The sequence below is a fragment of the Protomyctophum parallelum genome, assembly GCF_964188405.1.
Source record: "Protomyctophum parallelum genome assembly, chromosome: 1".
In the NCBI taxonomy this organism is placed as follows: Eukaryota; Metazoa; Chordata; class Actinopteri; order Myctophiformes; family Myctophidae; genus Protomyctophum; species Protomyctophum parallelum.
The window spans coordinates 45,670,793-45,693,398 of NC_139697.1; positions in this window are offsets into that span (position 1 = coordinate 45,670,793).

A 22,606-nucleotide genomic window follows, 5' to 3' on the forward strand; every position below is an offset into this window, starting at 1 on the left:
GCTGCCGTCTATTACGACATACAGTATGGTGCAAGTTAAATTGCATTTGTGGAGCCCCTAATAGTCAAAAGTGAAAGTGCGTTTGGTCGTGCACTCTATAGAGGCCCCTAAACATGCACTTCCAATTTGGGGATGATTGGATGTTGTGTTCAGGACATATCAAAAAGCTGTTTTCCACACAACATAACATGACGTGGTGGCAGTGGCTCAGGAGGTACCACGTTCCCAGTTCGATCCCGGGCTCCCCCAGAGTTAGTGTAGAAGTGTCCTTGAGCAAGACTCTGAACCCCTAATTGCTCCTGATGAGCAGGCTAGTGCCTTGCATGGTTTCCTCTGCCATCGCTGTATGAATGTGTGTGTGAATGGGTGAGATTTAATGCACAATCTATGTAAAGCGCCTTGGATAAAAAAGCGATATATAAATGCATTAATGACTCCTCAGATCATGTACCTTCGGAGCAGTTATGTGTAGGGATGTCTCGATCACTTTTTTCTGCTCCCGATCTGATTACAATGATTAGATGTTTTATATTTCTATAGAACACTTATGCCCTATCACAGTAGTACAATATCCACAATTACAGACAATATCCAGTCTAATATCATGATATAAATATAATATTGATACTAGGGATGTCCCGATCACGTTTTTTTGCTCCTGATCGGATTCTGATCATTTAAAAATGACGTGATCGGGCGAAAGGCACCTCAATCGGCGTCAGCAGGTGACGGCAGCGCATTCAAATGCCATCACTGCCAAAAAGACTGTCACTCACGACTCACGTGTTGGGCTGCTCAGTCACACAAAGTACTGTTCCCTCAGCACCACCTGATCCAATCCATGTGCGCTTGTGCCATGGTCTCTCGAGACTGAAGGCCACTACTACTTGCTCAAGGACACTTCGACACGTAGCCTAGATGAGCAGAGGCTCAAACCTGAGACCTCAGGGTTTCAAGATGGCCGCCTTACCTCCTGAGCCACGGTACCACCTCAATTATTAAAATATGCACGCTCTCCACGCTGTATCGGAGCATCCAAATGGATATTAATGACCTGTTACTACTGTAAATTTGTCAGAGAAAGGACAAGAAAGGACGTACACACCTACACAGGCATGTATATTAATATGTGGCCTTAAATACTGCGCTGTCAGAAACTGACTTATCTCCTCTGCGATAACATGGAAGGGTTCACGAAGCTATTGGAACCAGTCATACAGTGGACCCTTCTAGACTGCGCTTCAATGTACCTTATTGAACGGTAGTGAATAACAAAGACTCTGGTGAACTGTAATGTACAATCATGTCAAGACTGTGGTGTACATGTATATATATATATATATATATGTATATATATATTTTTTTTGTCTGTGCATTGTAATGTCCGTATTGTGGTACTTGCATGTACTTGTTGTTTTCCTATGTTGTGTTAAAAAAAGAAAAATGTGTGGTTATATATACTGTACATTGAAATGCGATTGAACAGCTGTGAATTTCAGAGCCTCAATAAAAATACATAGAAGAAAACTGTGCTTGGAACTCAGACCAGGTCAGATCTCATCTAAGGTGAAATCACTTTCTGACATGAATCACTCCCTCTAAGCCACTGGTTACCAAACAGGATGTTGTGCATCCTTTACACAACATGGGTGCTGAGCATGAAAATGACAACTTTGTGGTTGAAATTGAGCAAAAAACACTGTACTTTACACTGGGTATAAGATAAGAACCCATATTCTCTGTCTCCGGCCTTCGGAGACTGTTATTCACTGTTATTCAAACCCAGCAGCTTGACATTAACACAGTGTAGTTTAAGTACAGCACAGTCATTGACAAATGGTTCGAATAGCAGTTCAATAGAGCTATAGAGTAATAATAGTGATATAGACTCACTGAGAAGAAACACGCAGAGACAGATGTGACCCATGATCCTCTCCTGTGATGAACGACTCTGAAAACGACTTCCTATTCACAATGAACTATAATGCTTCACTGTAGCTACGTGAAACAGGGAAACGACAAAGAGACAGACAGAGAGAGAGATAGAGAGATAGCGAGAGAGAGAGAGAGAGAGAGAGAGAGAGAGAGAGAGAGAGAGAGAGAGAGAGAGAGAGAGAGCACGCATGGATGTGCCAATGACTTACTTGGATGTTTGGTCACAGCTGTTCTGGTTAATCAGCCTGCTGGTGTTGATAAGACAAAAAAAGAGAAGAATCACTTAGGAACGAGGAAGTTATCGAGCAAATGTATGAGTAGCCTATTACAATAATTATGGGATATGATCCGTTGTGTAACGTATAGGAAAAGAGAAAGGCAAACCTAGATGGGCAGAAGTGTAGAGCAGCCATGTTGTTACGTGATGGTGTCTGTGTCAGTGCAGTGACAGCAGGTATTACATGACTTTGATTAGAAGCAGTGTTGGAAAAGTTACTCAAAGAGTCTGTCTGTCTATCTATCATATTCATACTTTACTTTTCTTTTCTCGCCCCCAGTAATTGTCTCCACCAGGCCGAAGGCATGGGGGGAGAGTATGTTTTGAACTCCGTCCGTCCGTCCGTGTGTCCGTCCGTAGTGTGTCCGTGAGCAGCTAATCTCGGCCACCGTTAACCCGGTCGATGCCAAATTTTGCACACACACTCCCTGGATGCCAACGATGAACCTCTGCCCCAAACTTTCCAGAACGTCCTGTTATAGCGCCACCAGGAGGCCGCTTTGTGCAAAACAAGTTTTTACACAGTACACCTACAGATTTTGTCCAAACATCGCGCAAATTGGTACACAGTCTCTAGAGCCTTCAACGAAACGGGTCTTTCAGATTTCTCAGACTCCATCCTGATTGGTTAAGATTGGCTTCCAAAGTTCACAGGAGTGCTCAGTTTCAAACAAAATGCTGCAAATCATGAACACATCACGTGATTTCCGTGAAATTGTGCACGCACATTCCCACTAGGCCGAGGAAGAAATGCCACATGAACAATTTCAACTCAGCCTCAAGGTGGCGCTATAACTGGCCGAAAAGTGTTTTTACCTCTAACTGCACGGATCTGTGGATAACTTTGTATGCCAACTCCCTAGTTTACTTTTGTTGCCCTTTTATCCAACCACCAGATGAAGGCAAGCTGCAATGTCTTACATTCCTATCCTGGTGGAGACCTGTGCCCAGAAGGGCTCTTTTTATAGTTGCATCTTTTGTCCCCAAAAGTGTCATGTTACGGCCGCAGGCCTATAGTCTGTCCGGGTCTGGGCCGTGTGTGTCTGTATTGGTGCGCACAGTGCGCGCCCCGTTGCTGACTCCCTCCCTGCAGATCCGTCAGCGCAGCCATTGGTGGGGAGCGTTCCCGACGCTCCACTGTTGGTCGCCTGCTCCGCATCTCGCTGCTCCAACCAGCATCTACACCTGCGCCCACCTGACGGCATAAAGCCCTTTCCACACCTGAGCGGTTTTGCGCCGCGAGCGACGTTGAGCCGTACAGTAGTGCAATTACCGCGCGAGGCGATTGGCGGAGGTTCTCCGCTCGGTCTCCGTTGGCCAGATTAGCATATGGGAGTGTCCAAGGTCGCCAGAGTTGCATACCTGTGTTCAAATTTACATCTCATTAAATCTGACATCCACGAGAGGTCCAGGGTTCGAGCCCGGGATTGTGCAAAGCGTACATCTGACATCCACGAGAGGTCCAGGGTTCGCGCCCGGGATTGTGCAAAGCGTACTGTGAAAGAGAACTCAGAACCAAGTGGTATATGTTGCAATTACAAATAGTTTGTGCTTTCGGGTACTATTATGACTTATGATAACATTTGATGTAATAAACACACAAGCAGGACATGCTGTAAAACATTAAGCCTTCTATCACCGCAGGGACTTGAACCCCATTTCAGACACCTGAAAGTACCTTCTACCGGTGATCGTTTTGGCCATGCTAACATGTCCTTACTTACATGATAAAATAAAACATCTGCTGATGCACAAACCTGGACTGTCAATGTTGTAATCTTGAATCATTGGATGTTTCTGCGTCTCGCAACAGGAAACCGTCCTCCAGGCGACCACGGCTGATGAGACGCCGGCTTGAGTCCAAGTGGATGCTCCAGGCGCTGTGGGTGAAAAGGTATAAAATATGATAAGACTAGCCAGCCTTGATCAAGCACCAACACAGCTTTCCTTCATTGTTTACCGATTGACCTGTAATGACCATGTACAATAGCAAATTGGGTTAAGGTTATAGGGTTAATTATTAGGATATATTGTAGATCGGCTGTTGCAAAGCAAAAGAAAGCGCTGGTATTGTACTGTCCGAGCTTCTGCCTGGATATGGGGTTCGAAGCCCTACAGCGCTGTAAACTGCTGACCTGCCTCACCTTAGTCCTGCTGTCTGTTTACATTAAATATGAAATTCACTATTTCACCAGTGTTAAGATGCTTTTAATGTTTTCTATCATATACATGTCCATCTCATTTAAAAACTGTCTCTGCTGTTGGTTGGATAGTTGGTTTCATGTAACTTTTTCTGAATGGCCTGTGTATTCATTGCAGCTTTAATTCAATACTTAACTGAGGGTAATGTTATATTAATGTCAATTTGTGTTGCTATACAAATGCTCATTTAACCCATTCTGGACCCCTTTTGGTGTTTTAAGCATCAATTATACTTTAGCTATTGAAAAATAGCAGATCCACAAGCTCATAGTGCCGCGCTACAAGCGGGCGGAGCAGTAGCAGGTTGCCTGTTTGTGGTGTGGGCAGGGCTGATAATCTGCACACCTGAGGGATATATATAGGCCTAACTAGGCAGCATACAAACATTTGTCTCTCACTGAGAGGTGCTTGCAGCACCACAACTCCTATGTGCCTGTATACTGAATGATGCATTAATGTAAGTCTGCTTTCCTATATATCCTACTCGTTGTATTGCCTACTGTGTATTACGCCTGACTTATCCCCATTATTAATTGTTATTTATTTCCTTGTCTTGCCTGTCAAATCATCACTCATCCATCATTCACCACTGCCATACCTGTATCTGCAAAGACTGAATAAACTCTCAATGTCATACTGTCTGGTCTGATTCATGCTCTAACAGGCATTCTGGTGTAGAGGTGCAAAGGTACATAGCCAGCACCCCCCCCCCCCCCCCCCCCCTCCCTCACTAGAATATTTCAACTTAACTGAGGGTAATGTTATATTAATGTCAATTTGTGTTGCTATACAAATGCTCATTTAACACATTCTGGACCCCTTTTGGTGTTTTAAGCATCATATTATACTTTAGCTATTGAAAAATAGCAGATCTACAAGCTCATAGTGCCACGCTACGAGCTTGTAGATCTGCTGTTTTAGAAAACCGGGGGGTGCCTGGAACAACATATTTTCAGATGGGGGTTCAAGGCCAAATATAGGTAATTCTGGGGGTCCTAGACATGAAAAGGGTTGAGTTTGGTGGTAAACTAACCACCGAAAATCCAGACTATGTATGAGCCTTAAGGGGTGCCCTAACACTTTGGGGCAGGTGGAGTGTGCCAGTTGCCCAACCGAGCGAGTGCTCTTTTGAGAGGGGACGCAACCATGTATGAATACAACACAACATATAAAACACCTGAATGTGGCCAGAGCACTCTGCGCTCAGATCTGTGAAATAAAAATTAGAGCACTGTTTACCTGACGTGCTGTTTTCACTGTTGCTACACTTAACATGATAAAATATCAAGTGTGAACCCATAGTCATTCATAGCTACTGTGTGTAGGTTTATTTTATTTTATCGTACAGCCTAATGCAGTGGTTCTCAACCTTTTCAGGCTGGAACCCCCAAAATAATCACATTTAAACTGGGGACCCCCACCCTGAGAAGCACTTGGAATTGTAGGAGTTAAGTTGAGGTATTTTATGTTTTAATATATATATATATATATATGGTGTTGTGAGCTTGTAGATCAGCTGTTTTCACTACTTCAGAGTTGAGGGTGCTCATAAATAAAACATCTGAGAACCACTAGTACTAGTTGGACTCCTAATGAGCTTATTTCTTAGCTTTATCTTTTATGTATTCATAAAAGTTACTGCAAAAAAATCACTGCATTTTGGTTTAATTAATTTGATGGAAAATGTTTTTGAAACGACCATAACAGACGCAGTGTTTGGGAACCAGTGCTTTAGGGGATATGAGAATGATGTCATACAGTGCAGATCATCTCTTTTGGGATGAAGACAGATAGTCACTGACACTGATGTGCTACAGACACTGATGAAGACAGATACCGCTCTAAAGTCCACAGACTCAAAGCCAAATGTGAGAACCCAGAGCACTAGTAAATAAATATACATCTCAGATACAGACAAGAGTTGCAACAGTCAATCTCTCCATTTCAGCATAAATAATATAATTCATGTTACACTGAGCACTTTACACAACTCAGACACCCAGATGGATGACAAACATGTATTGACAGCATCCACTGTTTTGCCACAGCTTCCTTGGTCAGAAAAGGCCAATCTACAAGCTTGCAGATCGGCTATTTTCAACAAATCAAACAACTGCAGTTATGATGATGATGATGATAATAAAGTTCACAAAAACAGCTCATCCCCTCAATCTGCTACATAATGAACCATGCTAAATATATTTAAAATAATAGAGTCATTTGGGGGTTCTAATGAGTGTATATGATCAGTGATTATGATCTATGGAACATTATATTTGGATTGAACAGACTGTTGTATGGTGTACTGTCTGTGTTGTTGTTCCCATGCTAAAGCGCTAATTCCGTCAGCATCAGTCCCTTAAGGTCAAACATAAGCAAGAAAAATTATCTGGCAATTTAAACACGCAATGTTACATGTTTTTAGAGGCGTTGTGTTTATTTTCTGTATATATCCACCTGTCTCCTCTGCCTCGACCTCAACAAGGTCACGGCCGTCAGATCCTGCATGTTCAGTGGCAGAAGCCGCATGGATCGACGATGACCTGTTTTTGTCTATCGATTTACCAGAGGAAGGTAAATGCACGCAATAAGACAATTATTATAGTTTAAGCCTATACTTAACCCAAAACAGTTTTCTGAAAAACCCATGTTCCTATGTCAATGGTTCTCGACCTTTTTCATGTCAAGGACCCCCAGAATTATCTGTAATTGGCCGCCGACCCCCATCTGAAAATATGTTGTTCCAGGGCCTCGATTTAAAAACAAAAAAGCACATCTACAAGCTTGTAGCGCGACACTCAGTGCCGCGCTATGAGCTTGTACATCTGCTATTTTTCTATAGCAAAAGTATAACATAATCCTTAAACACCAAAAGGATTTCCCGTCATGAATGTGTTAATATAGTATAGTAGTATACCTACATATGTTTTGCTTATTATTGATGAAATATCAAAACTTTCTTTTTCTCTCCTCTGCCATCCACAGCTACAGTGTCCGTCATCACAGCCTCCTCGGCAGCGTCACTACCTCCTGCCACCCATACGGCAACAACATCAAAGCCACCTGCCTCATCAACCCCACAGCAACCTGCATCCTCAGCCACACGCACACAGCTACCTGCCTCATCAACCCCACAGCCACCTGCATCCTCTTCCTCAGCCACACGCACACAGCCACCTGCCTCCTCTTCCTCAGCCCCGTCACAGCCACCGGCCTCCTCATGGCTCACCTTACCCCTCGACTCCCCTGTAAGTAATAATCAATTATTTTTATAAAAATATGAATAAATTAAAGTTTCAAATCACAACAGTTTACTCAAGACACTTTAGATGTAGAGCAGACACCCTGACAGTCCCACCCTGAAAGAGAGAGACAGAGTGACAGATGGGGAGACACAAGCAAATACAAGTAGCATCAACAACAATAACTCTTATAATATAACATAGTATTAGTATTGGTGTGTAATATAATATTTGTTTTTATTGTTGTTATTGGAATAACGTTTAGCACTCTGAGCTGGAGTGGAACCCCCATCTCCACCCGAGAACAACACTAAAGCATTTGGAGAAACAGGCTAAATTAAGTGCACACTTCACCTTGAGGGACTTCACACCATAGTGTGAAGTCAATGTGGCTTTTGGGGATGTCCTTCCTGGCGCGCGTGTGTGTGTGTGCGTGTGTGCGTGTGCGTGTGCATGTGATAAACAAGAATGTATAAACACATAGCAAAATAGACTGGTTTGATCACAATGACACACAAGTCAATTCACTACAAGATATTCCAAATACTCCAGATATCATGTTCATCAATGAAATTAGAAAAAACTTAGAAATAGGCTGCCAATTTTATTTGTATAGTCTAGTATATATTTGTAAAAGTCTAGTAGTGTCAAGTAATAGTATGTCATCAAATCTTAGCTGGTTGGACCATATAATGTCACCTAATTCTGATCAGTGAGTTGGTCTATTGTATTGCGCCTCTTGTGCAGAGAGAGAGTGTGAGTGAGTGAGTGAGTGAGTATAGAAGTTTCCAAAAGGAGCTTATCTGCATGCACTGTATATTGACTGTATAATTGCCACGTACACAATTCTGAAATAAATACCATTAATAACACAGAGATTGTATCTTTATCTTTAACTATCCATGTCAACACGTATTGGCCCAATGATTCTCAATAAGGGAAAGCTGTTTAATCTAGTTGATGTGTCAATTTGATCATGGCAAAATAAATACAAAATATTCGTTTTTGGCAGTGGGAATCGACAGGTGGCTGGTAGCACCTCCACCACTGCAGTGATCTTTAGGCCTTGGCTGTAATTTTATTGTTTATTTATTCTTTGTTTTCTACTGCATGCTTTTGTGTTTGTGTGCTTAGTTTTAGTGAGTTTGTTTTATTGTTTTTATATGGCATGCTGTTCTTAAATGTAAGTCGCTCTGGATCAAGAGCATGATCTGATGCATGCCTAAATTGTATTGTGAATATATTGTTTTATATTAGGAGGTTTTTACATTCAATTAACTTGTACATTCACGTGGCTTTTGTAATGTTATATTGCACAAGCTTTTAATTAGGAAATAAATAATAATATATATAAAGTGTTTCACTTTAAGGTTAATAAAACACCTCATTGTGGTTGGGGGAACTTTCTCATTTTCTCGAACTTGTTTGTAGCCTATGTGGGGAACCGGATTGCTAAACATTATATGTAAAGTTGTAACTTGTAAACATACAGGACAAAATATGAAACATTAAGCACACACTGCAGGGACTCGAACCCTGTTCCCGGGGCAGAACACCAGGAGTACCGTTACCAGTGTTTTTGCCATGTTGACACAATTATGTCCTCAATAATAAAATAAGCTAAATTATATTTATAGTAATATGGAGTCTGCAGATCGGTGCCCCACTGAGCTTTTTACTGCGTTGCCAAGGCGCTAATTCAGTTAGCAAGATAAACATCTGACGATTTAAACGTGCAATGTTAATGTGATTAATAGTTACTGGCTTCTGTTGGCATTAAAGAAGGCACTTTACCACAGTGCTGTTTTGATTGATTGAAATATTTATTAACAGTTTGTAGAATTTACAGTACATTTTAAGCACAAACTCAATACAAAGACTGTCAACTGTGAGTGGACGACCCAATTAAGCATTACACTTGTTTACAACAGGGTCCACATTGTTCAATTCATCAAAACATTTAAAGACATACAACCATTTAGAGACATACAAATAGACATTTCTATGTAGCTAAAGAACAGAACAGGAATTCATCATATGGGAAGCAAAAAAGGGAAAATATACAAGCACTGGGAAAATATACAATATACAATATACAGTGAGGGAAATGGGGTGGGGGGGATTCAGATTTTACAGAGGCCAGTTTCGAATTGCAGCCATCCGTAGGTGCCCTTTGAGAGCGGTTTTGAAGGAGTCAAGGGATTCACATGTCTTAATGACTGTTGGTAGGGCGTTCCACATTTTGGTGGCATAGGAGCGAAAAGAATTTAGTCCCTTGTTTGTGCCGAATCTGGGTTGTACATGGTTTGTTGCACTCCCTCTGGTGTTGTGGGTGTGGACTTCGTTTACATTAAGGAAGTATTTAGACAGGTACATGGGTATCTTGGTGGTGTATCGAATCTTGTGGACCAGACCCATTGCAAGATGCTGTACTCTGTCGACGACCCTAAGCCATCCCAGCCTGTCAAAGTGGGCAGGGGTGAGGTGGGTTCGGGGGGTGAGGCCAAGTAGGAGCCTGACCAGTTTGTTTTGGGAGGTCTGGAGCCTTGTTTTAAGGGCCTTTGAGGTGCTGTGGTACCAAGAGGTGGATGCATAGTCAAAGAAACCTTGTACGAGGGCTCCTGTTAAGGTCTTCAAGGTGTTTTTGCTGACCAGTGAGGAGATCCTGTAAAGGAATCTTGTTCTTTGATTGACTTTTTTGATTACGTTGGTGGCCATTTTATCACCGGAAAGATTAGCCTCCAGGATGGAACCTAGGTAGGTAATTTGATCTTTTCGTGTGATAATATTGTCACCCACTCTAACCAAGAAGCCATCTGCCTTGCTGAGTTTACTATTTGATCCGAAGAGGATGGATTCAGTTTTTCCCAGGTGTAAGGATAGTTTGTTATCAGCGAGCCAGGTGCAGATTCTACCGAGTTCAGAGCTGAGGGTCTTTTCAACCTGCAGTTTGTTCCTGTCCGAGACCAGCAGTGCTGAGTCATCTGCGAACAGGAACAAGTTGCAGTCACAAGCTGAAGTCATGTCGTTAACATAAATTAGGAACAGTAAAGGCCCTAGTATGCTTCCTTGTGGGACACCACAGCTCACTGGGAGGGGAGGGGACAGTGTTCCGTTCACCTCCACCATCTGTTCTCTCCCCTCCAGGTAGGATTGCATCCAGCTCACTGATGTGCTATCAAAACCAATAGCTTTAAGCTTGTTAACCAGTATGGAGTGGTTAACGGTGTCAAAAGCCTTTTGGAGGTCCAGCATGACCATGCCGCAGTATTTTCCAGCATCCACCTCGTGTTTGATGTGATCGCTCAAATAGAGGAGGCATGTGTCAGTGGAGTGGGATGTTCTGAAGCCAGATTGGAACTCGTACAGCAATTTATTAGTGGCAAGATACTTTTCAACCTGTTCATAGACTATTTTTTCCATCACTTTCGAGATGGAGCTTAGAATAGAAATAGGGCGGTAGTTGCCGGGTTCTAATTTACTCCCTTTTTTGTACAAGGGGGTTACTTTGGCCAGTTTAAAATCTTGGGGGACCTGTCCCTGTTTGATGGAGAGGTTAACTATGTGGGTGATGACTGGAGCTATGGAAAAGGCTGAGTCTCTGAGAAATTTGGAGGGAATATTGTCATGGCCAGTGGCCTTGTGGGGTTGGAGGGCACTCAGTTTTTTAAGTACCTCCTCGGTTGTTACCATTGCCATTTTAAAATCATCTTTACAAACACCAAGGTTTTTGTAGAAGGCTTTGATGTGCTCTACACCAAAACGCCCAGAGTGGGAGGGCAGTTTGCTAACCAGCTTTGTTGCAATGTTTGTAAAGAAGATGTTCAAGTGGTTGGCTACATCGAGTTTGTCAGTGATGAGGGTGTTATTCGATTTGATGTTTATGTTAGTAAACCTGGTTTTTAGTTTCCGACCACAGCCTAGTTGGTTGTTTAGTAACTTCCATAGCTCCCGAGGATTGTTTTTGATTTCCTCGGCTTTATCATTGATAAAGTTACATTTGGCTGATTTGGTCATGGCAATTACACCGTTTCTTAGCTTGTTACACTGGGCTTTTAGGTTGTGCAGTTTAGTTTGGAGATCACTGTCGAAGCGCTTGCACTTGGCTAGTTTGGACTTGCATTTAAGAAGTTCAGAGCATTTGTTGTCTCTGGCTTTCATTGCAGTCAGTATGTCCGAATTCATCCATGGCTCCGAGCGGGTTTTGACCCTGACGGTTCTCAAAGGAGCCATGATGTTTAGTACTGATGTAAATTTGGTTTTAAAGCCAAGCCATGCTTCTTCGACTAGTGAGCTCCTGAGCACATCGGACCAATCCAGATTCTCCAGTTCCAGGTTAAAGGCCTCACTAGAGTAGGTTTTGAGGTCCCTAGATATGACTGTTTTGTGACAGTCAAACTTTAGTTTTTGTATTTTGCGGGTACAGAAAATCATAAAATGATCACTGAGCCCACATACAATGACCCCTTTCTTTGAGATTCTGGATTTGTCCGAGGTCAGAATGAGATCAATGACAGTTTGAGTAGAATCACACACTCTTGTGGGTTGGGTAATTAGCTGACTGACACCATGCAGATCACAAAACCGACTAAATGACTTGAACACAGGAGCTTCCTTACGACGCATATCCGTATTGTAGTCGCCAATCAGGATCTTCTCTACACATTCCTCCCCAGCTAAGCACCCCTCAAGTATATCATAGAACTCATTCTGATCAGGGGGTCTATAGACGGTGCCCACTAATACTGATTTAGCATTTTTGAAAATTAATTCAACCCACACAGTTTCAATTTCATCATGCTGCAAGTCAGTACGAGTAATGTATTCAGTATCTTGGTGAATATACATGCACACGCCACCACCATGTCTGTTTCTGTCATTTCTAATGACTGAGTAATTTTCTATTTCAATCTCTGGGTCTTTAGTAGACTCATCAAGTTTAGTTTCAGAGAAACACAGTATGTTTGCCTTACCGTTTTGGAACAGATGTCTGATCTCAGCTAGTTTGGGACTCAAGCTATTCACATTCAAATGAAACAAGTGAAGGCCGTTGGATGCGACGATTGTGTTAATTTCGTCGGTGTTGAAGTAGTCAGAGGTGTGACTGAGGATGGGCGGTGGAATGTCCGTGGCTGAGGTGTGAATGGGGAGGGGTGGTGGAATGTGGGTGTCGCCGTTGAACATGTCTGAACATGTCTGGACATGTCTGGACATGTCTGTAGGCCAGGTCAGATTCATCCTGATGTCTGGGTCCGTGGCTGGGGTGGGAATGGGGGAGGGTGGTGGTCTATTATCCTCTGTAGTCCTGGGTTGACTGTGGGTGTTGGGGAGGGGGTGGTGTTCCTCGTTCAGCTCCATGATCACTGCCGCTGGGGTGGCTTCGGCGAACAAGACGCCTGCGGTGTTATGTGGGGGTCCGCTGGCGTTGGTTGTCTGCAGTTCATGGGCTGATCTTGAAGTTGCGTCCGTTGTCCGTTCTGTGGGGGAGGCGCTCGAGGCGCTCGCGGCGCTCTGGAAGGCGTGGAAGCCGTGGCGCGTTGCGATGGGAACGTTCGTTGTTTGCGGAAGCACCAGTTGCTGCTGTGAGTGCAGTCTCGCTTGTGATCGGGTAACCGGTCCAGGATTGAAGTGAATATCACCCGATAGTAACAAGAAAAGAATAATCACAGTTCTGCGATCCATCTTGCCAGTCGGGGGCTTGTACTTGCGATTCGGGTTTGCTGTTAACAGGCCATGAATCGCTGCTGACCCAAAAGAAATGTGCTTACTTTCAACGCCAGTTAGGAGGTAAAAATCGCTGTGAAACTCCTCCGCTTCGATTCCGTGACGTTCCATCTCTCCTTGGTGGTGTAAGGTCCATGTTGAATTAAAGTATGCGTCCGTAATCCATAGCATGAAGAGGAGGAAAAAGGCGGAAAAGGTTGAAAACATAGCTAAAAATCGCTGTTGTCTGGGGAGCTCTCTGAAGTGCGACCGATCCGTTCGAGGGTCAGCTCTGGTCTCGGTCTGCTCACTCTGCTGTGCTGTCTGCTGTCATCACCACCAAAAGCAGTGAGACAGATATACAAATCCAAGCCATAATGTAATCAAATAAAAAAAAACATAAACATCGGGATGTTGTCGGGGCCCGACCTACACATTGACACCGTGATTATTTTATCAAAGTGCCGTTAAATGAATTTCCAAACCTGCTGCTGTTGATGCTGTAGTTGTTTCCGTCCGCCCGTCCATAATTTCGTCCAAACTTATAAAACATAAAAATCGGGATGTTGTTGGGACCCCACCGACACATCTATACCGTAATTATTTTATCAAAGTGCTTGTAAATTAATTCCCAAAGTATTATCGTTCTCAACGCAACTTCTCCGGTCCGGACTGACAGGCACTGCAGGCAGCAAGCAATGGCCGCCGTTCTGTTTCTGAGAGCTGGGGAGGGGGGCGGGAACCTGCTCTCCCCGCATAATGAGATGACGGGTGAGGAGGGGGCGAACGGAGACTGAGAATGCATTGGAGTCAATGAGGGCAGCTGAACGGAGACTCGAGGGGGAGGGCCCGGCGAGCGGAGACCGAACGGAGACAGGAGCTTCACAATGGGAGCGGACGGGGCCGAGCGGAGACTGTGGGCGTGGTCCCGAACGGAGACTGAGCGGAGACTTTTGCACGACCGTAGACTCTCAGCTCTGCGAGCAGAAGAAGCTGTGCGGCGCGTGCGCTGCTGGTTTTTAGACAGCTGGTGGATGGGAATTAAGCTCCACCTCCGCGGACGATTGACGCGGAGGAGAGCGCTGTCATGGCAGCTTGAATGTCTGTCCGTTCTAACTTTTTATTTCTATGTCCTTTAGGTTGGAGCTGCATTCTACCTGTGGAGAGGTGTGTCCTGGTGATTACCTGGCTGGTCCCCATCTGGCAATCACCTGGCTACTTATACCTGGCTGTGATGGCACACCTCTGTGCTTTTGTACTAGGTCAGTTGAATTCTAAGGCCCCTTTTCCACTATGGGGTGGAACCAGAACCAGAACCAGAACTTTCCAGGACCCAGAACTAACAAGAACCATGTGTAGTTCCAGAACCAAGTTCTGCTTCCGTTTCCATATAACCAGAACCCAGAACCTGTTAAGTCTGCCCCCCCCCCCTATTCCCCCACTGCTGAGTAGCTCGGCCGGCAGGGCCCCCTCCCCCTTGGCACGGCCGGGGGGGTCCCGGAATACAGAGATATTCATGTTTAAATAATGACTGGTTATTATTCAACAGTGGTGGAAAGTAGCTGTATATAGTATTCTACTTAAATACATTTCGGCCATTTGAAAATAGACAAACTACAAGCTCGATGAGACACGTGAGCTTGTAGATTGTCTATTTTCAAATTTATTTGCTTTATTGTACTTTTTTAAACCAATAATATGAACATATTTTTATATGCCACATGTGCCACAGCTGTGGCAGCCACATGCCACAGCTGTCACATATATTTCCTATACATAATAGATATACTGTATATGCACATACTGTAGTTTATATGAACATGGATATATGCAGCATACATTATATATAGGCTATATTTGCCGATATGGATTTCCTTTCCATGTGGGGAGTGGGACAACAGTAAAACACCCGTTTTAAATGCATTCGATTTCGACCAGTTGTTCTCCAACCTTTACCTGTCTACAATATTTTGCTTAAACTGCAAGAGAAAAATATATATCATAATGGCTATAGCTCATATGATAAATGATAACCCACCTTTTGAATATAGCATTTAACATTGTGTGGGTTGCAATTATAGTGCCTCTTGAGCAGATTGAGCAAATTGTGCCATAACATCCAGTCCAGTTGTAATGTCAATATCAAGAAATGTGCAAATACAAATCATTTAACCGTTGTGCTAGTTGAATTTAATTCTTCCAATGTGTAGTATTGTGTACAGCACATTTCTAGTAATGATATGCCTAATGCCTTGCCCTGAAAAAGAAAGAAAATTCTGTTCTGGCAATTTAGAATAGATTATATGGCGCTCTCGCGCGCGAGCACACGCACGCAAACACATACACGCACGCAAACACATACACACACGCACACGCACACACACACACACATCTGCAGTTAGCCTAGCTGTTAGCTGTAGTGTAGAACACCAACTGCAAGCAAACAACTCGTCGCGACAGCTTTATGGCTCTCTCTCTCTCTCCCTCACGCACACACAAGCTCTGTCTCTCCCTCTCTCGTGGCCATAGTTTTTCTGTGTGCTTTTCCAGGTTATTTTTATGTGTGTCCGCTGTCGCTGTGTCGCACTTAGGAGTTTAAAATGTGCGCTGTTGTGTTGTGTGCGCTTCTCCTCGCTCCGGTCTCCTCAGTGCTCAGAGTGCTGTCACCTCAGCTCGACCAATCGAGAGCAGCAGCGCTGCTGGCCCCGCCCATAGGTTCCCAGAACTCAGCGTTAGTACTACCTCAAAAGCAGGGCCGAAAAAAGGTTCTGAGAACCTGGTCTGAAACCGTGCCGTTCCGCGCTGTGCGCTGTGGAAACAAACCCAGAACTAAAAAAAATAGGTTCAGGTTCTGGATAGTTCTGGTTCCACCCCATAGTGGAAAAGGGGCCTAAGACTCAAGAACATATTCCGCTCCTCTACTGGCCTGATCCTAATTGTTGGTCTCCTTTCTCAGTACCTGCCTGCCAGCCTGACCACCTCTCCACGCAGCTCCAACTGAAGACCTAAGTATTATTATCTGCTTTGGAAACTGGGACTTTATACCTTTTTGCCCTGAACTTCTGTGTTTTGGAGTGAATAAATACTCTGGATTTTTGCATCATACCACGTTTCCTTGTCTGATCTGTCTGCATCTGGGTTCCCTGTCTGCCGTGACAAGCGCTTCCGGGAATCTGGCCGCCGCGCAAGTCGTCCGCGGAAGTTTTCTATCCACCAGCTGTCTAAAAACCCGGTTTTGAAGCTGTGCGCAGCCGAAAACGTGCGCGGCTCTTTGGATAGTGTGGCAGCACCTTTAAGGTGTCCTGAAGCTTTCATTCCTGGCCGCTGCCCGTCAGCTAATCTCCAGAGTGGAGTAGGCTAGAGGCAGTGCGCCCTCCGTGCAAAGAGAGCATGCATGCACGGAGTAAAGTAGGAACATCAGCATAGCAAGAGTTGCTATTATGTTAAACAGTCTATTGAGTGAAACCCCGTTTATTGCTGTAACCATGATGAAGTCATTCAATATTCTGAGCACCGTGCCACGGAAGCCTGCTTTTTGTACATTTAGTTAGCTTAGTAGGCAATAGTAGGGTATATTGTCACTTTATTTCCGTGGTAGGTTAGTATCTAAAACGTAGTTTTAGAATGCTTTTGATTATATCCCTTAGTTGCTCCGTGTGTCATTCATGTTTGTCAAAACCAATGTAGTTCATATTGAATACATATGTAAATATATTGTTTTCCATTATTTTGTATGCCACAACGAGTAATAAACACCTTTGGCATTTTACCACCTTGCCTTATTCCAACAATAACCGGTGAGTCGTTACAGTCACAACACTATACCCAGTTTGTTCCGGACGGTTTGAGGCCTGCCCGCCATTTCTGCAAGAATCTGCATCCAGTAATTTGCACGTACAGACAAGTGGGCATCGTTTCCATATCCGCTCTCTAGAGTCTAAACTAGGGATCAGCAGCCTGCAAAGCAACTCCACCCCAACCTAGTCTACCATTATAAATAAAACACTCAAGCCCACAGTATTACAAAATGCTTGTGGAAATAGTAACTATAGAACACTTTTAGAAAATAGTAAATGTAATAATATTACTCAAAATGTGGTAGTTACTGGGGAAAGGTAATAACATTGCTGTAAGTAATACGTTAATTTAGTTACTTACTGTATAACACTGGTTAGAAGTATAGGCTGGGACGCTGTGGGTGCTGGCGGCGTGTTTCCTCCTCCGTGAGGCGGGGTTGGTGAAAGGGCCTTTCTGTGTGGAGTTTGCATGTTCTCCCCGTGTCCCCTAAGGTAGGTACCCTCACAAAAAACATGCAGTAATCCTGGTCTCTAAACTGCCTCCCCCTGGCCAGCCGGGTCGCCTGATGGAGGGGAAAGGAACTGGTTGGACTAATGTGTTCCTTCCACGCGCTACCTCCAACCAGGGAAACTCCCCCCCTGTCAGGTGTAAAGGAGCAACTTGGACACTCAGGCATGAAGGAAGCATGAGTTCAAGTGTCCCCCATATATGGGGAGTGGCGGAGGGTGTGTAGAGCCCAGGATCACATTAGATAATTGACACAGGCGTGAAAAATGGGGGACAAAATTGTGGGATAAAAAATATATTTAAAAAAAAAGTACATAGGCTAGCGCTAGCCTAGTGTAAATGACATAGATGAGTATAGTGGGTGCATGTAAATACAAGTCAGTGGATTTGCTATTGTGCATTTACAGTATGGGCTAGCACTTTTATCCAAAATGCTTTACATAGATTGTGTTGTCTTGCTTTCTTCGGCCCCTAGTTGTGGAATGACCTGCAGACCAGACTCAAAAGTTCCATTGAAAAGTTTCAAAAGGATCATCTTAGATGTACAGTCCAACACCTGCACATGTTCGGATGTGTATATATATAGCCTTTAAGGCCTATAATATATATGTATTGCTCTGTGCACAATTATTGCGCCCGGTTACTGCCTATAGTGTACCTTTTTTGGAGATTTGTAGGTTCATTGAAGTGAACATTTATTTCTGCCTCTTGGCCAGTTCCCACTTGTAAAAGAGACTCAGGCCTAGATTTTGAAGGTGCGTTTTACCAATGGTAATACATAAATTGGCCTCGCTCTGCGCACATTCGTATTATGAAAGGCATATCGGCCCGTGTTGAACGCACTGGCCCGTGTTGAACGCACACACAGTATGGCTTACCGCGTTCCTGAATATTTTAGCATTGTGGGAGTGTCCATATGTTAATTATTTTCGCTTTGCGCAATTTGCTATTAAGCCCCTTGACCTAAAGCCACTCAGCATAACGATTAGACGTGGGTCTGACCACCTCATAAACGCAAAAAGCACTGTTTGATTTGACACTTGAGCGGCTCTGTGAGGCTGCTAGAGTGTTGCCATGTCTGTTTATTATAAGCGGCTTATTTTTCTGTAAAGTTGCTTTCTGTGTGGTTGCTTTTCTTGTTTCTAAAGTGGTTATTTGGGCTTTTCTCCTAATGTTGTTTAAACCAGTGATCCTCACACAGCACATTCCCATGTCAAGGATCCCCAGATGAATGCATTTGCCCAACTAAGGACGGCTAATCCAAAAATTAAATTAAAAGATTACTTTTGAAAATAGCAGATCTATACCAGCTCACAATGCATCACATTCATTCATTAAAACTATGAACTCTGACTGCAGGGGGATATATAATGATCATTATAACAATGTGCAAGAACATATTTAAAAAGAAGGAAGAACTTTATATTTGTGGACAATCAAAATATGTTTTTTTATTTTAATGTGGTGTCATTCAAATTAATCTGGATATGGCAGACTCACTATTTAGAAAATAAAAACGTGGCACTTCATTTAAAATAGATTACAGACCCCTGTTATATGCGCTTATTTTTATAGACCTATTTACTTGTTTCTATGAGACATGGCAGTTTTGCGTCTTTAAAAAAAAAAATGTTGAGATTAGAAACGGCCATAATTCTTTCATTTCTCAACCTTAAAAATAAATAAAAACATCTCCATAATCCGTGGGAAGTTTGCTTTCATATGCTGTATCACACCCGATTCAAGTCTTCTTCAATAAAATGCTACGAGCGAACTCAGCGAAGACCATACCATCGGGGCCACAGCATTACGCAGCACGCATTCAACTCATTCCTTCGTCGTGACTTGAATGAAATAAAATATAATAAACGTTATTTTACTGGTGTTTTTCAATAGAAACAAATAAAGAGCGTGTGTAGGCTACTGTGTGCAAGTGCAACAGTGCATATACATGCATGCACTAGGCTATATTTCTTCCGTGTCGGGATGGTGATTGAGCTCTTCAAGTTCACAGCCCGTTTGTCTTTCATAAAAAAACGTTGATATTAGCCTATAAACACTCATGGTTCTCTCATTTCTCAACCGTTTTATTAAATGTAAAAATCTCCATATTCCTTAGGAATCTTGCTTTCATTCGCTGTATGGTACATGGTTCTATCGTTATCGAATTAAACAATATCTAACGAACTTGCATGTTCGGGGGTTAGACGATTCTGGGAGCATTACGCATGGATTGCCAATTTGCCAATATGCTGCTATCTACTCGCAGTTCCATTCCGATCTGAAAGGTAGGCCTATAGGTGGGTCTGTTATTTTGAGGCATAAAGGTGATAGCATGCAGTGCAATAGGAATAATTAACCCAAATGTGACAAAGTCATGTCATGTCTTCTATGGTGCCAGCCTGAAGAAATGTAATACCACGATCCCCAAAGTGCGCATTCCGTATGTGACATCAGCTGACTGGTAAATAGAATAGTACGGACATGTTGATTGGGTACGTCTCAAACACGCCTTAAACACACCCATGACTAATTCAAGGCCGTTTTGCGCACTCCGCGGGGTGTCAAAAGCGCTTCTTAACATGCCCAAAATTGCAATATGACATACCACACGCCCCCAGATCATAATACTGTAATATGATTAGTAATATAGAAGTAAGTAAAATAGAAGTCCTAAATGGCACCCTCAGTCTCAATGTGTTTTTACTGGTTAAATAAAGGTTTCATGAAAAAAATACATTCACACACATTCATAGACAGATGGCGGAGGAAACGATGCAAGGCACCAACCTGCACATCGGAAGCAATTAGGGGTTCAGAGTCTTGCTCAAGGACACTTCGACACTAACTCTGGGGGAGCCTGGCATCGAACCGGAAACCTCACGTTTTTCCCCATCTGAGCCACTGTGTCGCCCAAGTGACGAATCCATGGAGCGGTGCCCTGTAGGCCAGGTGTAGCTAATCAGTTCTGCTGAGGTGTAGAGCTGCTCTTCATGGTGTACACCTCAGCTATGGCCGCGCCCAGGGCACCCCTCCGTGGATTAGTCTATAGAACTCCACCGCAGCACTGCGTCATGTATAGCTCATTGATTCTTAACCTGTTCAACTTCGAGGACCCCCAGTTTGATATGCATTAGGCTAGGGACCCGCATTTGATAGCATTTTGTCATGTCTTGGACCGTAATCTATATAAATTCCAATGTGTTTACTCTGAGAATGTTCTAAAGGGAACAAAATGTGCATCCAGCTGTTGTGGTTTGATCATCTCTTCTCTGTTCTCTGGCCTATATCTGTAGTTACTTGAGAAACATTACCATTGTTGTATCCTCATTTAAGTTTCTGTATATTGACACTGGACAGGTAGACTTAAGCCAAATTCCAATACCCAATATCTCGGCCACTCGCTCACTCACACTCGCTCACTCCAGCATGGCAAATGACGGTGAAATTGGTGACCTGCCAAATATGTGACCATCTTGTTCACACAACTATTTCATGGAAGTCTTTAAATACATGGCCTAAATACAGTTAGGTTGAACTCTGCTAATGAACAAACTGCAACAATTGACATTAGGACACATTTACATTATGTGATTGTCTACACGGTTGTCACATATTTCAGCAGGTCACCAATTCCACCATAACACCACCTTGCTGGAGTGACTGAGTGAGAGTGAGCGAGTAGCCGAGATTCTGGGTATTGGAATTTGGCTTTAGAGAAAGAGAGCAAACACACTTGCATTTGGAGGGTGGTATCCTTCTGACTGTCTGCTTGACTGCCTTGCTGTGTAAATGATTTGACCTAGACATGGCCTCCTATTGGCCATGTCCCATAACTACAGCCCCTTTACACTTCTACCACAAGCTTTGTATCTGACAAAAATTATTGTGATATTTGCTATGATCACCACTGGAATGTAAGTGAAGTTAAAGCTACAGTAATATTGTACAATGGTTGGATGGAAGTAGTGGAGTCATGTTGTCATGTGATGGTAGTTTGTTGGGTATTTCAGTGTAGTCGTGTCTATAGTAGCAGGATGCTGTGATTTTTGAAACACCAAATTGTTTTTGTTTTGAACACATAGAAGCTGACATAATAATAGAAAACTCCTCTGGACGGGACAATATTGTTGTATTTGTAGACCAGCAGCACGATTTAAAAGTAAACAGTGCAGACTATACAACCAAGTATTATGATTGACGGTCTGTCCATTTTAATAAACTAATTACTGAATATACCTTTAACATCAATCCAGATTGCATGTGTGGACATAGCACTTGCATTTGTGTGTTTACCCTGCATTTAATGGCTCAATAATAATAATAACATCAACAATAACAATAATAAACTTTATTTTTAAGCGGTTTTCAAAACAGGCATGCACAGTGCTTCATAAAATCAAGATAAAAATACAGTAGTTAAGGTAGCAATAGTTACAGCCTACACACAGTACAAATCAAAGGGAAATAAACGTAATTAAAAAAATATATACAACCACATAAAAGGCAATGCTAGGGATCTCTGTCGGGTCTCTGCTCTACATGTAAAGGGTCTTGACACAACTTGTTGTGATTTGACAGTAAGTAAACATACATGCACAGTACAGTATCAAATACAGTGGTGAAATAAACATAATGAAATTTTTTGAGAAGTGATTTAAAAGATGCAGAGACGTTATTCGGAGTCTTGTGCACGCCCAAAGCGCACCATAACCGCGTGTGCGCCGACATTTTTTAATTAATTAATTAATTTGATTGCCCTCAAAATAGAAGTTAGAGAAGAGAAGTTTAACACACTTTTATTTTGTATTAATCCAATCAAATCTTCTATTAACGTCTGAGTGGGCTGTCATGCCCATGTCAGCACAGCTTGAGAGCTTATTTCAACCAATTGCCTGTAATATAATATTAATAATATATTAAATATTAAATATTTCACTAC